Source organism: Microcebus murinus, chromosome 12 (assembly GCF_040939455.1).
Source record: "Microcebus murinus isolate Inina chromosome 12, M.murinus_Inina_mat1.0, whole genome shotgun sequence".
Taxonomy (NCBI): Eukaryota; Metazoa; Chordata; class Mammalia; order Primates; family Cheirogaleidae; genus Microcebus; species Microcebus murinus.
In genome coordinates, this window is record NC_134115.1 from 18,086,470 (window position 1) to 18,102,935 (window position 16,466).

Consider the following 16,466-nt stretch of genomic DNA (forward strand, 5'->3'; position numbering starts at 1 on the left):
TTATATTTTTTCTATCTTTTATTTATCATTTTTTTTCTGGTTGGATAATTTCTATGACTCTCTCCCTAATTAAGCTGGATCTCTCTTTTGTCTCAAATAGTTGTTTAGCACCTCAAAAATTTTTTTCAAATGTGATTTTTTTCATGTCTAGAATTTTAATTTTGAATAATTTCCATTTTTACACCAAAATTTTCCATCATTTTACTCATTATGTCCATCTTTTCTTTTATTTATATTTATATTTATTTATTTATTTGTTTGTTTTTGAGACAGAGTCTTACTTTGTTGCCTAGGCTAGAGTGAGTGCCGTGGCATCAGCTTAGCTCACAGCAACCTCAAACTTCTGAGCTCAAAGCGATCCTATTGCCTCAGCCTCCTAAGTAACTGGGACTACAGGCATGCGCCACCATGCCCGGCTAATTTTTTCTATATATTTTTAGTTGGCCGATTCATTTCTTTCTATTTTAGTAGAGACAGCGTCTCGCTCTTGCTCAGGCTGGTTTCCAACTCCTGACCTTGAGCTATCTGCCTGTCTCGGCCTCCCAGAGTGCTAGGATTACAGGCGTGAGCCACTGCGCCCAGCGTGTCCATCTTTTCTTTATGTCTGTGAATATAAATATAATAATTGCTATAAAATGCTTGTCTGCTAATTCCAATTTCTGGTTCATTTCAGAATCTGTTTTTAGCAAATGCTTTTTTTTCTTGATTATGGGTTACATTTTTCTCATGTCTTGTAGTTTTGGATTATTTCCTGGACATTATAGATGATTGTTAAATAATGTTCTAGAAAGCATTTAATATCCTGGTAGCTCTGTCTGATTATATTGAGGTTTAGGTTTTATTGAGATGGATCCAAAGTAGCCAATTTTAGACTCTGGCCCTATTCCCCAAGACATGGGCTTTTTGGGGTCTTTATACTCTTGCTGTGCCTGGACTCCGTTATCACACTCCTACACAGTGAAACCTCTAGTATTTCTACTTTTTTCTTTAATCTTGTAGTTACTTTCCTCTTCTAGGCTTCACTGAATCAGTTTTTGCAAATATACAGCACACTCCTTCACCCAAGGACTTATAAACATGTGAAGCCTGCCTCTGTGTAGTTCTCTCCTCTCTGATACTTATCCCTAGAAGTTTCAGACACTTTAGCAGTCTTGAGGTCTGATTTCTGCTTCCTAATTTGAAGAGGACCGCCATGTTCTCCCTGGACCACACTTTATATTTTATCTTTGTTCCAGCACATACCCTCCACCTACTCCTGACATTTCTGTCTTATCCATCTCTCAAAGCATAGCAGAAGACTGCCAGTTTCACTATGCCTTGTCTAATTATGTCAGCCAGAAGAGGTTAGTCTTCCCTCTGTGTTTATCTTGTGCCATTCCTGTCATGTGGGTGACATATCATCTGGCGTGGCAATTTCCTGTGCTCATATTTTCACTTTTCTACCAGTTTATAACTTTCTTGTGGAAAGGGAATTATTTTCTATACTTTTTTTTCTTACCAGTGCCTATTCCAAGATTTGCCCATAATAGGTACTAAGTAATGTTTTCTGGTAAATAAGTAAATAAATAAACAATATGCTTCTTGAATGGCAGGATTTGATCATAGCTGGGGGAATACATTGACTTTTCATATCATCGTCATCTAGTGTGTGCAGGAATAACTTATCCATTAGCACCCTCACGGTCCCAATGCTTATATCAGTTGCTTTTCATGATGTTCATGTCACATGCAGCCAAAGGACATTTTCCATCAAGTTTCAGGCCTTGGACTGTCTTCCGGACTACATGTTGGACTGTCTCCTTATTGCAAAGCAACTGGCAGAAATTAAAACTCTCTGTTCTATGCGTTGCCAGATTTTGTTATCTCAAAAGTTTTATTTTAAAAATTTGTATATTTTCTTTTGTTGGAGATGCTGTGAAGAAAGATTATGATATGATATGATATATAATGTATATGCACACATATACAGAGAGAGTGAGAAAGAGAGAGAACAGAATATGAAGTCAGAATTTCTATCTTTGTGTTCCATCCTTGCTATGTGCTAGCTAAGAAAGATGAAACAAGTCATGTCAGCCCTCTTGTGACCTATAAAATGGGGATTTACAGATTCTTTTTAAGAATTAAATAAGAAATAAGTACTTTTGAATGTAACTCATGAAGTACCATTCAAACACTATTAATTATTATCATTATTAGAAGTGATCTTGATGGGAAAAATGAAAGTCACTCTGAAATAAAATTCTTTTGTCTTACTTCCATATCAGAATTGTCTGTATCTACTTCTCATTGAATAAAATGATACAAACATGGGGCAATATGCTTCCCCAAAGGAAAGATAAGGAAAAAGAAATTTAAATCACAGAGTAAAAATTACAAACTTACTTAAAGTAAAAAGTACCATTCAATTCCAAATATAATAAATTATTTATGATTTATTTTTTAACAGACTCAGGAAGTTTTCTTTGTTTATAATTACCTTGATTTTTGTATATTATCTCACTTAGGTGGAGTCAGGTAGCTTTACTATCTCTATAGTGTACCTTTGTTGTACACTCACTGAAGTTGCCTGGTACTGGAAAATGTCATGATTTTTAGTTTTCTACTCTAGCATAACCTGAACAAGCAATAATAAAACATTTTCACATAACGTGTGCTTTTTTTTCTGTTTGTTTGTGCATCAGGGTGTGGTTAGAAATATTTAAAGCTTATGAAGTCATTAGTTTTGGCACAAAAATTAATACCTAAGTAAATGCATAATTACAAACTGACAAGAAGATTAATTTTATTTTGTGTGGTATTTGAGGATTACCATGATATCTATCTTTCCACCGTCACTCCCACAATATTCTTGTTGCTTGAACTTCAGTCATGTAATTCTACACATTTGCTACATCAGTATTTTTGTTGTTGTTGTTCATGACATTCCTTATGCCTGAAATATTATGTTTTCCATGTACACAAACCAAACTTATCGTTCATGGCTGATCCCAACTGTAACATTTGTGGATTATTTCTATCATAATTAATGGCTCTAGAATCAAGCTCTAGAACCAGCTTATCTGAGTTCAAATTCTGAATGTACCATTTATTGAATCTGTGATTTGGGGAAACTTACCCTCTGTGTTCTCAGTGTTCTATGAGTAATATGTAGATATTAATAGCATCTACTTCATAGAGTATATTTGAGGATTAAAGGTAATAATACATGTGAGGCACTCCAGATATCTAGCCACAGAAAATATGCAATAAATGTTAGCTATTCTTTCTCCAAGTCAGAGTAATCATTCCTTTTTCAGTATGCTCATGGCAATTTCCACCTATTTCAGTCATATAACTTATTTTATTCTGTTTTATATTAGAATCACATCATACCCTAAGTTCCTTGTGGGTGAGATTATGTTTAACTTTTTCCTTGTGTTCTCCCAGCAGCTAACAGACTGCTCTGAACGTAGGTTATCACCTCAATGAGCGGGGATTTTTTTAAAGGAAATGGTAAATAAAATTAGAAGTGACATCTTGGATAATATGCTGATTTTAACTAAGTTGTTATAACTTATATTTTAGTTTGGCATCATAACATTAGCAAACAGAAGCAAAAGAACCATTAGATGAAATTTCAATCCCTTCCTTCTTCCAGTGTCTCTTAGCAAACTTTGGCCTGAGATATATCAACTATGTATGTGTATCAGATTATACATAAAACAGTATGAACTGAATCTTGAATTAATGCTCTTGCATTTACATTAAATATATCTGAATGCAGATGTATACTTTTCTAGTTATTATTAGCAGTTGCTGTTGCAATTTCCCTTATGTTAAAAATAGACACATGGAAACTTCTACTTTTGGCATGAAGCAGTAACAGTGGCCATATTTACCAGCCCACCTTAAACAAAGGGAAAACAAGAAAAACATATAAAACAAAAATTTACATAGTTTAGAAAACAAGCAACACAGATCAGTGATACTGGAGAGGAATAAAACAAATAAGGTGAGCTCTATGATTGCCCCTCTTTACTGCTTGAAGAGAGTTTTCAGTTCATAGTGCTAGAAAGCAGAATCCCAACAGAGTCCAACAGCTTTGCTCAGTTGAACAGTCAGAGTTGGGAATTTTCAGAGGACAAGGTGGTTAGAATTTGGGGCCAGAAAATAGATGCCTAGTGAAACAGCCCTAGAACCCTGCTGAGGGGTTCCCTTGAGTCTTTGGCTGAGTATCAGTGTCTGCATGGGAGGAACTACTCAAGTTTGGGGAGACAAAAATTAGAAAGAAGTGATGGAATAAAGCCAGAGCTCACATAGGGCTAAAAATAGTTTTTATTTCACGAGTAGAAAAACTTTATTAATATAGATTTCATCATATAGACTCACCAGAAGGGTATTTTCTCAACAGTGGAATCAAATTCTCCCTGGATTAACAGCTTCTCTGGACTCTAAAAAAGCTTAAAAGTGATCACATTTGATTTCATGATTTGATTTAATGATCAAAATCACAAATTTGATTTCACGATCAAAATGATTTCAAATAGCTTAACTTAAATTTCAGAACAAAGATCAACAAGTCTTAAATAAATACAACAAAATCCAGTACCAGTAACATAAAATTCACAGTGCTAACTGTTCAATGAAAGATTTCTAGACATTCAAAGAAGCAGGAAAATAGCTAGCATGAGTCTGAGAATTGACAGAGATATAGAATTAGCAGATAAGAACTTACAAAGATATATCATAAATAGAATCTATATTTCAGATATAGAAGAAAACTTCAAAATGAGAAGAAGAGAAATGGAAGATGCATAAAAGATCCAAATAAAACTTCTAGAGATGAAAAATACAAGATCCAAAACAAAAAATACACTAAATGGGATTAACAGTAGATTACACACTGCAGGAGAGTATACACTTGAAAACATCAAAGAAAAATAATCTAAAGTGAAGCTTAGAAAGAAAAAAAAATTAAAGAAAAAAACACAAGTATCAATAAGTTGTAGAATAATATGATAGGTCCTAATGTATGTTTAATTAGATTATGAGAAAGAGTGAAGAAAAAATAGAGGATAGAAAAAATATATGGAAAAATAATGCTAAGACTTATTTTCCATATTTGTTTGAAACTATAGATTCATAGTCTGCCGAAGCAATACATATGAAGTAAGCCATGCTAAAGCACATCGTACTCAAATTTCTGTAAACCAGTGATGAAGAGAAAAATTTAAAAACAGCCAGAGAGAAAAAGCATATTATATATAGATGATAATCTATGACAGCAATGATGTCAGACTTCCTTTAAGTAACCATGCAAGTCAGAAGATAATGGAGCAGCTCAGTTAAAGTACTGAAAGAAAAAAAATGTAGACCTAGAATTCTATACCCAGCAAACATAGCTTTTAAAATGAAATAAAATAAGGACCTTTCCAGATTAACAGTAGCTGGGAGGATCTATTGTCAGCAGACATGTACAGTAAAAACACATTGAAGGAAGTTTTTCAGACAGAAGGAAAATGATATTATACAGAAATTTGGAGTCAAATCAAAGGAGAAGGGCACTGGAAATAGTAAATAAGAGGGTAAATATAAAATCCTCCTACCTGAATTGTTTTAAAGCTTATTAAAAGATAATTTAGTGTTTAAAGCAGAAATAATAACAATATAGGGGCTGTAAGATACATAGAGATAGAATGTATGATCATAATACTGCAAAGGAAGGAGGTGGGGTAATATAAGTATACTTTTATAAAGTGATATGGTATAATATTTGAAGATAGACATTTTGTAAACCAGAGAGAATCATTTAAAAAATACCAAAACATGAAACATAACTAATAAGGTAATGATAAATAGAAAATAGAAAAATAAAAACTACATTGTTGATTCCAAAGAAGGCAGGAAAAATTTTTAAAAAGAACAAATAATAGATAGAAAAAAGAAAAAATAATAGCAAGATGATGGACTTAATCTCAGCCATTTTAATATCACATTACATATAAATGCTGTAAATGCACCAAATAAAAGACAGAAATTGCCATATAAAAGTAATATTCTTCTACATGTTGTCTAACTGACATCTCATTTTTAAAAAGATTCAGGGAGGATCAAACAAAAGTGGCACAAGGGCTATATTTGTATCATATTTCAGAACAAAGAATGACTAGGGATAGAGAGAGACATTGCATATTGTATACATTAACACAGTTTCAAAATATATGAAACAAAAACTAAGAGAACTGAAAGGAAAAATAAACTGAAAGGAAAAATAGGCAAATGCACAATTATACTTGAAGATTTCAACCTGTCCCTTTTTTTTAGTAACTGGGTTAAGAAATGCAAAGAAAATCTATAGAGAGAAAACTTGGACACCACCATCAACTATCATGACCTAATTGACATTTAAATAACATCCTGCTTAAAAATAGCAAAAATAAATATTCTTTTCAAGTGGAACATTTATCAAAATTTAAAATATTCTAAACTATAAAATAAGACTCAATAAAGGCATGGATTGAAATAATACAAAATATATTCTCATGTTAAAACAAAAATAAATTTGAAATAAAATGAGAGAGATACCTAGAAAATCCCAAATACTTGAAATTAAATAATCTTCTTCTAAATACCCCATGGATCTAAGATAGACTTACCAGAGAAATTAGAAAATATTTGAACTTATAAATATAAACACAATATGTCAAAATTTGTGCAATGTCACAAAAGCAGTGCTTGGAGGAAAATTTATATCATTGATTCATTATATAAACAAAAAGTTCCTAAATATATAACCTAGGTGTTCACTACAGAAGCTAAAAATGAAGAGAAAACTAAACTTAAATTAAGTACAGGAAGAACAACAAAGATAAGAACAGTAATCATTAAATTTAAAACAGAATAAAGTAAAAATAATTAATGAATGATTGGTTCTTTGAAAATAATAATAAACCTCTAGTTATACATATCAGGAAAAAAACCAAAGGAAACAAATTACCAATATCAGGAATGGGGGGTTACTCTAGATAGCATAGAGATCAAAAAGACATAAGAAAATATTACGAACATTTTTATGCCAATAAATATGACAACTTTAATAATGTGGACAAACTCCCTGAAAGACACAAATTGCCAAAATTCACTGAAGAAGTATGTAGTCCTGTATCTATTTAAAAAATTTGAATGTTTAGTCTAATACCTTCCCAGAAAGAAACTACTTCACCCAGATGGCTTTCTTGCTAAATTCTACCAACATTTTATAAGTGAAATAATACCAATTCTACCCAAACTCTTTGAGAAAATAAAAATTAAAAATTTTCTAACTCATTTTTAATGCCAGAATTACCCTGATATTCAAACCAGACATGATATGAGAAATGAAAATGACAGACCAATAGAACTCATGAATATAGATACAAAAATCTTTAATAAAATATTAGCAAATTGAATTCAACAATTTACAGAAACAATTTATAATACATCATTACCAAATGGTATTTGTTTCAGGAATGCAAAATTGCTTTAAAAATTTAAAAAAAAAACAGTCAATGTAACAGACTAAAAAAGAAAATGCATATTATCATCTGAATAGATGAAGAGAAAGCATCTGGTAATATTCAGCATCCATTTATCATTAAAATTCATCAAACTGAGAACAGTAAGAAAGCGTTGTCAATCTGACATAGAACATGTAAAAAATAATTTCTGACAGCATATTATTGGTGAGAGACTGAATCCTTTCTCCCTAAATTGAGAACAAATCAAGGATGTACCATTTTCACTTCTATTCAATTTTGGACTAGAGGTCCTTCAGAGTGCAATAACATGAGAATAAAAATGGCATATAGATTGGCAAGAAAAATGTAAATCTCTTTTTAGAAGATAACATGATCTATATAGAATATCTTAAAGCTTCTAAAAAAATCCCCAGCTAACACTAATAAATGAGCTTTGCAATGTTACAAAATGCAAAGTCAATATAAAAAAATCCACTGTATTTCTATATGCTAAGAACAAATAATCAGACAGTAAAATAGCAAAACCATATCATTTAAAATAGCATCAACATGATGAATCTCCTAGAGAAAAATTTTGCAAAATATGTGCAAAATTTGTAAAGTGAAACCTTCAAAACTTTCCTGAGAAGACTTAAAAAAGATTTTATTAATGAAATATTTCATGCTCATGAATAGGAAGACTCAATATTATTGAGATGTAAATTCTTCTCAAATTGATCTATGAGTTAAATGTAATTTTGATCAAAATTCAAGCAGATCATCTTAGCAGAAATTGACATGCTGATTCCAAAATTTATATAGAAGAAGCAAAAGAAATAAGAAATGCCAAAAAAATTTGGAAAAAGAAAAACAAAATTGGAGGACTTGAACACCTGATTTTAAGTCTTACTGTAGAGCTACAATAATGAATATAGTATGCTATTTACATAAGGATAGACACATAGACCAATGGAACAGGGTAGAGATTCCAGAAATAGAGACCCACACATTTACAGTCAAATAATTTTTGACAGGTGCAAAAGCAATTAAATGGAAATGATAAGCCTTTAAACAAATAGTGCTAAAACGATTGGGTATCCATATGCAAAAGAAGAAAAAATATATAAAGTATGGACTCTACTTCATACTTTGTAGTTTTGTATCTATAAAAATTAACTCAAAATTGAATAAGGACCTCAATGTAAGAGCCAAGAGTATAAAACTTCTAGAATAAAATAGGAGAAAATATTTATGACCTTGTATTAAGCAAAGATTTCTTAAATTGAAACTAAAAAGTATAAAAGAAAAAAATGATAAATTAAGTTTTACCAAAATGGTAAACTGTTGTTCTTCAAAAGATTCTTATAGAGACAAAATGCCTCTATAGGCACTCTAAGGCACTGAGAGAAAATATTTGCAAAACATATTATCTGATAAAAGATGTATATACAGAATATATAAAGAACTCTTGCAAGTCCATAGTAAGAAGACAGTCTACTGAAAAAACAATGAGCCCAATGTTTGTACAGACATTTCACAGATGGCCAATATGCATATAAAAGGATGCTTAACATCTTTAGTCTGTAAGGAAATGCAAATTAAAACCATAATGAGATATGTCTGCGAACCTACTAGAATGGCTACAATCCAAAAGACTGACAATGCCAAGTGTTGGCGAGGAGATGGAGCAACTCATCCACTGCTGGTGGGAATGAAACATGATACAGCTGTTGGAAAACAGCTGGACAGTTTCTTACAAAGTTAAACATATACTTACTATCTGACTCAGCAATTCCACTCTGAGGTTTTTACCCATGAGAAATCAAAATATATATTTCCCTCAAAAAACTAGTACGAACGTATTCATAATGGTTTTATTCATAATAGTTTCACACTAGGAACAAACCAAATTTCTATCAACAGGTGAAAGGATAAACAAATTGTGGTATAACCATACCATAGATGCTATTCATTAAAGAAAAAGGAAACAACTAACATGAAACAACAAGCTCAAAAGCATTTTGCCAGGTGAAAGAGGCAAGTCATAAGGGAATACATACTATATGATTCCATTTATATGAATTTCTTAAAAGGGAAAACTACAGAGATAGAAATCAGGTGAGTTGTTGCCAGGGACCAAGTTGTGAAGGGAGAGGGAATTTACCAAAAAGGGGCCTGGAGTGAAAGGAAAGTTCTGTATCATGCTTGTGGTGGGGTAGCACATTTGTCAAAACTCATCAAATTATGTATTTTAAATTGGCAAATTTTATTGTGTATAAATTATACCTTCGTATAGCTGACAAAAAATCAACCCCCATACTGGGGTAATCTTTATAGCAAGCAAAAAAACAGTTGTTTTGCCTTTCTTTTCTTTCACTGTTATTAACTCTGGTACAGGTATTACATGTTATTCATTGTGTTTCCTTGAAATCACCAAAAGTGAAGAGGAGCATATTAATAAACAAATACTCTTTGGGAGGATAGTGTAAGCTTCTATTGGTAGAGTGAAGTGATGAGAAAAGTAAATAATAATCAGTCATAATCTAATTAATTGCTAAGTGGTAGAACCTGATGTGAAAATCTCCGCGGAGATGATAGCTCCTTTGGCTTAAAGTGCTTTAATGCCTCTTGAATCCCAGGTGTGGAGAGAAAGAAAAAGAGGGGAAAAAAAAATCTATCAGCAAAGCTGTCAGACACTTTGGGTCTTTGGCTCTCAGAAAGAAAGGTCACTTTGCTGCCTTTTCCAAAATGCTAACAGTAATCTTTCTTAAGCAGCAGCAGTAGTTCTATTATCAGCTGAGTGAGCCCCATTGTCGGTGATTGACAAGGTTTCCACCTCCAGATTTCTTCCATAACTGTGCTTAACAACCTGGGGCTTGCAAGCTCCTGCTCATGAAGAGAATTCAACAGGGCTTAGGAGACAGAATCCCAGCATGGGCTTCATGTGGTGTGCACTCCTTATTACTGCATTCTGCTGTGGAATGTTCTACTCAGAAAGCAAGGCAAGCTGCTAAAGAGAGAGAGACTCTGGAACTAGGAATACACTTGGCATAGCCCCCAACACTTTTATTTGTGCCTATCTGTAGCAAGTCCAGGGTGGGTGGATGATTACATTTTTACCTGAAAGTGCGTATGAGGAGATATTTTAAAAGACTGTTTTAAAAGAAACCTGGCATGGCCTGGCACGGTGGCTCACGCCTGTAATTCTGGCACTCTGGGAGGCCGAGGTGGGTGGATCATTTGAGCTCAGGAGTTCAAGCCCAGCTCTGTGCAAGAGTGAGAACCCCATCTCTACTAAAAATAGAAAGACATTAGCTGGACAACTAAAAACATACAGAAAAAATTAGTTGGGCATGGTGACATGCCTGTAGTCCTTGCTAGTTGGGAGGCTGAGGCAGAAGCATTGCTTGAGCCCAGGAGTTTGAGGTTGCTGTGAGCTAGGCTGATGTCACGGCACTTTAGCCCGGGCAACAGAGTGAGACTCCGCCTCGAAATAAATAAATAAAAAAAGAAACCTGGCCAATCAGCCTGGTTCTGAGGACTTTACCTCCAAGTCATCAGCTCATGGTGTGCATCACATGAACCGATCCATCAGGTCCAGCTCCACGGGTGTGCAGCTCATAAGGGCTTGTGCTTGGTTTAATGCTCTCCTGTCACCATCTTGAAATTGTTAACAATTGTATCTTTGAACTTGTGTTTTATAAGTGAAGAACAACGGGACAATGGAACATGTGCATGGGCAGGAGAGATACATGCAAATTGTGTCTCTGACATTCCATGCCACCCCATTCACAGATACTGCACACAGTGCCTCATGAGTACAGGATCCCAGGGGACCCTCGATTCGTAGGAACTCAGTGAGACTTAAAGTGAACACAGGGTAAGCATGTTACATCTAACATGTTACATCTAATAAGTGGGTCCAATATTCCTATCATATTCTTTCTTGTGTTACTTCCTAGTGTTAGCCAACCACTTATGCTGAAAATAATGACATAGAAGGAGAAAGGGAAACTCATAGTTATATATACATTGTTAAGTTCTTCATTATTCATCTGTAAACTGAAGATGGGGCATGTTGGTAGAATCTGTGCATATCAAAAATGAAATAAGACTGGACACGGTGGCTGACTCCTGTAATCCTAGCACTCTGGGAGGCTTAGGAGGGTGGATCATTTGAGCTCAGGAGTTCAAGACCTTCCTAAGCAAGAGCGAGACCCCGTCTCTACTAAAGAAAGAAAAAAAGAAATTAGCTGGACAACTAAAAACATATAGAGAAAATTAGCTGGGCATGGTGGCTCATGCCTGTAGTCCCAGCTACTCAGGAGGCTGAGGCAGGAGGATTGCTTGAGCCCAGGAGTTTGAGGTTGCCGTGAGCTAGGCTGACGCCATGGCACTCTAGTCCGGGCAACAGAGTGAGACTCTGTCTCAACAACAAACAACAACAGTGAAAAAACACCAAAAAGTGAAATAAAAACAGTTGAATTAATTTTGTTGATTGTTTCTGCTGTTGTGATAAGAATGAAATACATATGCACCAGGGAGTTATAAACTATAAATTGTGTAATGTAATTTTGGTGATTTTGCATGTGAGTTAAATGCTTTTATATTTCCACCTAAAATGGGCACTTCACTATATAAAAATGGTGAAATTCATGCTAATAATTAAACATTTTAATTTTTGTTAGCTTTGAATCATATTAAATAGCAAAACACCATGACAAATAGAGGCTACCAGAGAAAGAAAAAAGATTTATACTTTAGTACTGTTAATGGCACTTTTTTCCTGCTTTTTGAAGAAGCGCCCTACATTTTCATTTTGAACTGGGCCCCTGAAAATTATGTAGTTATGTCCCTGCCATCAGTACTGGGTTCTCTCCCAAGTAAAATACATCAGTACTGTTTTGCTTATCAAATATCAGCGATGGAGGGTAGCCACAAACTTTATTGATTTTATTTCTCTAACTTACTCAGCTTTCTAACATGGGTTGGGTAGTCAGGGAAACTTTTCTGCTATACATAAGGCTGAATTTTTTTTGTTTAATTTATCAAGCAATCAGTCAAACAATGATGAAACATTTACTCTACACTACTTACTGTATACTAGGTATTATAAAATCTTCATAGCTCAGTGGAGGGATAGATATTTACATGGCAAAGTGATATGTGCTATCTAAAATAAATATGAAAACATACAGAAAAAAATTATGCATTTGTGCCTGGCAAGACAATAGGAGGTGTCAGACTTGAGCTGACCGAGCTGGCATGGTTTCCAAGTTGAAGAGTGAAGAACTTTTGCAGGTAGTCGGGAGGCTGATGGAAGGATATCATGGGCTGAGGAATATTTTATTCCCATAACCAAATCTGTTGCAGTGTACTGTGCTTTTGAGCTGGAGAATTTGTTAGCATCCCTTTATCCTGTTGAGTTTAAAATCATGTATATACTGATATTTTTAGCTTTATGTATAATGTAGGGCTAGTTTTTGTGTTTGTGACAATGTATATGTACATTTCTTTTTTCTTTTTTTTCACCCTTATAGAGATATAGTGTGATAGTATTTTTCATTTTACATATATTCTTTTACTATTATTTTTTATTTCAGCATATTACGGAGGTGCAAATCTTTAGGTTACATATATTGCCTTTGCCCCACCTGAATCAGAGCTTTTCATTAAAAATATCATAACTCTTTGAGCTACACTTGATTAAACTTTTTTTATTTTTATTTTTAAATAATTCTTTTTTTTATGTGGTATATGTATACCATGGAGTTCTACTCAGCCACAAAAAGCAATGGTGATCTAGCACCTCTTGTATTATCCTGGATAGAACTGGAACCCATTCTACTAAATGAAGTATCCCAAGCATGGAAAAACAAGCATCACATGTGCTCATCATCAAATTGGTATTAACTAATCAACACTTAAGTGCACATATAGTAATAACATTCATCGGGGGGTGTTGGGCAGATGAGGGGAAAGGAAGGGGTGGGTATATTCACACCTAATGGGTGTGGTGCGCACTGTGTGGAAGATGGACACGCTTGAAGTTCTGACTCAGGTGGGGCAAAGGCAATATAAGTAACCTAAACATTTGTACCACCATAATATGCTGAAATTAAAAAAAAAAAGAATGGGATGATATTCTAAAAAATAAAATGTGTTTATACCATTATTTTATCCATCAAGTTTTTTGATATTTGTAAAGGTGTCTTGTATTTTGAGAAATAACCTGTCATCTTTTCTACTGTCATGAGTAAGACAACATGTATAAAAGTAGTTGTGGTGGCAGTGAAGAGGAAAAAAAGAATCATTTATGAGTTGTGGAGAAATTCATGAGGATATGGCCCTACCACAACAAAATGGGGGTTACGATGCGAGACCCACTTAACACCTGGGATGCTCTTGAAATTTGATGTTATGGTGACATTCCAGTGTATTAACTGGGAGGGATATCTTCGAGGGATGAAAGAACACATCTGAAGTTTCTTTCCACCTGTTGTAAGAGATGTTTATAGTAACTGCAAGGCTTTCTCTAACCTGGGGGGTGTGATGTCATGAAGGTCACTGTTACTATTCTGACTCAATGGTAAAGTTATCATATGCAGATCAACATAATTTTATATTCTTTGCCACCTTCTCCATTGCCTGTGATAGTAGCAGTGTGGGTGGTCAAGGAAGGGTTTATGGGGAGCGAGGTGAGGAATCTATCAGGAATGTGGATGGCTGAAGGGAACACAGTACTAAGGACAGTTTTAGGCTCCCCTTTTCCACTGCCTCTTCCCTCACGTTCTCCTTCTCCGTTGATTCCAGTAGCTATAAACCCAGCCTTCCCTTCTTACCTGGCCAGGGAGCAAGAATCTATGCTCACAACTGAGGAACAGGACATGCACGTCTAGCTGGAGCTGGGTTGGCTAAAGGCTGTAGTTAAACCATGTTCACTTATAAACCTGTCCATGTTGGAGGCCAAGGTATGTGCTTTGAGAGATTGTTTTCCTCCAGAGATAAATGTCTTACTCCCATCCTGCCACTCTCAAAAGAGGCTTTTATAAATGATGTTCTCTCACTTCCCTTTGTTTGGCTTTTAGCAGCAGGAAGCCAAGAAACAGCCCACCTCTGGTTTTGAGGGCCCTGGGGAAGAGTTGGAAACATAACACCTGCAGGTGTGGAAGGCTGTTCAGTGACCCTGGTGTGCAGAAGGCCATGAAGAAATTATGAGATTGGAGGATCGACAGAGTGACAGCAACTGCCTTTCAGCAGCTTTCTCCTGTTGCCTCAAGAATAATTCAACTCTAGCAGACTTATTTAAGGCCTGGGGAAATAGTGCAAAGTGAATAAAGGGCTAAGTTCACCCTAAGGTGAAAGGAGATATTTGAGCTTTCTTCAGGGTATTGAGAAGCAGAATGGCTGAGCAAATCATGTCGGGAGAGTAGAGGAACATACTTCCCTATTTTACGTTTTTTTTTCCTAGGAGAAAAAGAAAAATGGATCCACCTAAACATTGAGAGCATCTTAGGTAATTTATGGAGAGCATTAGTAAAGCCAGGAAAGCTTGCAAACCAAACTAAACATCTCAAAGTTTTAAGAGTGTGTAGAGAATACAATGAAGAAATAATAAATGAAGATTAATGGCTTACTTAAAAAGGATTAAAACAACTTTTAAAATTGCATCTGGCTAACAGTCCCTTATGCAGCCTCTTAACTTTCTATTGCACCACCAGTGAAGATACAGAGAAAGACCAAAACTCATAATACCACTGAAACTGGAAATTTCAACCTATTTCCATGATCTTGGCAATCAGGGTGATTGGAAATGTATTTAAAAGTGTATTTGGTGAACTGTTAAAGAGTCCAACTCTCTGAGAGAAGATTCTTTCATCCACCACTGACTAACCTTGGTTCAGAAATGCCAAGTTATTACCAACCAAAACAACGCAGAGACCAATGACAGAGTTGCTGCTGTTTGGAGTAATTAAAGTTTCATTATCTTTTCTTTCCCATCTCTTATCAAGAGCCTTTCTCCTACACCAGTTTAGGGACGAAAACTCTGAATACAAAAAATCAAAACAAAACATAAAACAAAACAAACAAATTAGCAAGAGGAAGGAAAATCATATAAAAAGCACAAGTTCTGGGCCTTAGGTTTGCTTACTAGGTCCCTTTAGTAGACAGAGCTAGGAAAAAATGTGTGTACATATGCATGCATATATGAAGAATTATGAATTTATATTGATACCTCAACTGTAACCTGATGGAATTCATTGTTGCTTTCTCTCACTCCATATTGGTATCTCTGTTCTGAGAAGTGGGACTTTTATCAGTACCAATATGGTTATTCACTTTCTCAATATTTTAATACTTAAAATAGTTTTAAATTTTCATACCTATACTACTAAAAACATAAATCTACTAATAATAGTTCACTGTATATTTGCAGTTTTTTTTTCTTTAGACTAAGAGTATGTAGTCAAATTACAGTGTACAAAAAGTACTTGGATAGATTCTTTTTCCCCTTTAATTTGAAAAACAGATGTGTTTGTTTCTTTTTGAATTCAATTTTAGAGTTCCCACCATTCTTGTTAGTTTAAATTTATTGTCTATATGGAACATTAAAATAATTCAAAGTGTTAAAGTATACACTCCATCTCTTATCCCTTCCACCAACCCCCTACCATGTAGGTAATCAATTTCATTAGTTTCTAATTCAGATCTTCTGTGTTTCTGTTTATAAGAATAAGCAGATACACATATGATTTTTGTACAAAGGATATCCTATTATATATTATCTTTTGTATCTTTTTCTCTTAACAAGATATTCTGGAAGCTATTTAACATCCACTGAAAAATTGTGCCTCCAAGAGGTACAGAGAATGTCAATACTGGATTTGCAGCAGAAAAAAGCAAGAGTCAAGCATAACAATATTATAAAGCTACAGTCTCCCAGCTTGAAGTTAAGGGAAATTGAGTATATAATTATGGCCATTAAGAATG

The 16,466-nt window shown here is 34.4% G+C and overlaps 1 long non-coding RNA gene across 1 annotated transcript in view; it reads left to right on the forward strand.

Annotated features, from left to right (window-relative positions):
- LOC142874270 (uncharacterized) overlaps positions 1-16,466 on the forward strand; it is a 197,935-nt gene that overhangs the window by 147,706 nt on the left and 33,763 nt on the right. The gene's annotated exons all lie outside the window — the stretch shown is intronic.